Here is a 2267-nt window from a genome sequence, read left to right on the forward strand (position 1 = left end):
TCGTCTGATCTCTTGACTGCTGCTTCTGCGAATGTTGGTAGTTGATCCAAGAAGAATGAAGTCCTTGACAACTTCAGTCTCTTCTCCATTGATAAGAATGTTGTTTATTGGTCCAGTGGTGAGGATTTTTGTTTTCCTGACATTGAGATTCAATCCGTACCAAAGGCTGTATTCCTTGATCTTCATCAAGAAATATTTCAAGTCCTCTTCACTTTCAGCAAGCAAGGTTGTATCATCTGCATATCACAGGTTGTTAATGAGTCTTCCCAGCTTGAGATTTTAAATATTCATGGTAGAAAGTGTACATCATTTAAAGATGAGAGAGGGTGGAAACAAAGATCAGAAATAAAAGAAAACCTTCTAGAGGTGTGGTACTCAACCTGGACAATAGTTTGACAAAGTACTGAAGGAGCCAGAATATAAGAAGTTTTTCAGGAAAGTTAGAATGAGTGGTTTGGGTCTGATGAGACTCTTGCTTCTCCATTAACAGTGTTCTGTTGGAGATTAATTTGACGGTGATATGCAAGGAGGACAACTGAGAAGGTGCCCTGTATGGGCAGGAGAGCTTATGGTAGTGGTGAGTTTCCAGACATGCTGCAGACCAAGTTTTAGAGCCATGTCACCCATAAGACCTTTTACTTTCTCTGTGTATCAGACTGTTCATCCACTGAGAAGGAATCAAGTACAATGTCATCTCTTCACTTTGCTCAGACTATAGTGTCATTTTGCTGTAAACTAGCCCAGAATTTTTACTTTGGGCAACATTAATGGGGACTTATAGAAATGTTGCTGTTGCTAAGTGCCTTTGAGTCAGTCCTGACCCGTAGCGACTCTGTAATAGGGTTTCCAAGGAGCGGCTGGGGAGCTTGAACCACTGACCTTGCAGTTCAAACCCACTTTGCAGTTCAGTGCATTAATGCACAGCGCCACACCAGGACTCCTATTGAAATGGAAAGTGCTATTTAAATTCACCTGGAGAAGGACACCTTGCTTGGTTAGTAGAGGATCAGTGAAAAGGAGGAAGACCCCCCCCCAACAAGATGGATTGGCACAGTGACCCCTCAACAAGATGGACTGGCACAAGCAGTTGCCGTGGGCTCAAATGTAGCAACAATTTTGAGGCTGGCGCAGGACCGGGCACTGTTTCATTCTGTTATGCACAGGGTCATTATGAGTCAGAATTGACTCTATGGCCCCAAACAACAACATATAAATTCCAGTGACCATGGAGAGCTTCAAAGTAGGAAAATACATAAAGTAGCCACTAGATGGCAACATCTTCACTCATTTTGCCTAAGAAGACCCTCAAAATTGAAAGGTTGCTAAATATTCCTTAGGTCTTTTCTAAAACTTAGAAGGAAACTCCATGGTACTTCTTTGGTGCTGTGTCACATGTATAGATCATCTTTTTTATAACAGACACAAGAATGAAAAGCACCCTGAAAGATCTCTTAGCCCAGCATTTCTTATCCCTCCCCCTTTTTTTTTATAGTTTGGGGTGTGGGTAGGTGGGATGGGTAAGAGTAAGGAGTTAGGGTTAGGACTAAGGCTAGGTCTAGGCAAGGCCTACAAATTCAAGGAGCTCACGAAGTGGTTGTGGAAGGGATGTGATATGATCACGAGCCAATGATAGACGTTCAGGGCACTCAATCCAGAAGTAGTTTTTGGGGACCCTTGATGGAGCTGGTTTCAGTGTCTGTTAGGACCACAGGGAGGCTGGGGTCAGGGTTACTGGTTAAATGCTAGTCTGGTGGCTATGGGGGTTTTTTAGGTCTGGAGCTGAGCCCACTTGAATCCCAGCACCAAAACAGCACACCAAAGGGGCACAGCCACCCCCACCTCACACATTGATGTGGCTCCCAGCCATGGGGCTCTGAACGCCTAGAGAGCAGGGTCTGTACTGGGGGTGGACAAGGGTAGGAACTGCCACATTTCTGGTAACCAGGGGAGTGTGGGGAAAAAGAAGTTATCTCAGTGCTACATCAGTTTGCTGATAGATTCCAGTTTTCATTCTCTCAATTCCCAGTGCCTTGTTCTTTGCCAATTCCTTCAGTACACCACGGACTTCTTCCTTCAGTGTCATTGGCTCTTTTTTTTTTTTTAAATGATTTATTGTGAATTATGTGATAGTTTACATGGGAGAATATTACTTTTACATTCATTCCATCCTATATCGTCTCATTGCCATGGTTACAATCCCCTCCATGCAATCCTTCCCCCGTGCCCCTCAGGTCTTCAGCACACAGTCGCTCTCCCTCTCTGGATCT

Source organism: Chrysochloris asiatica, unplaced genomic scaffold (assembly GCF_000296735.1).
Source record: "Chrysochloris asiatica unplaced genomic scaffold, ChrAsi1.0 scaffold00304, whole genome shotgun sequence".
NCBI lineage: Eukaryota > Metazoa > Chordata > Mammalia > Afrosoricida > Chrysochloridae > Chrysochloris > Chrysochloris asiatica.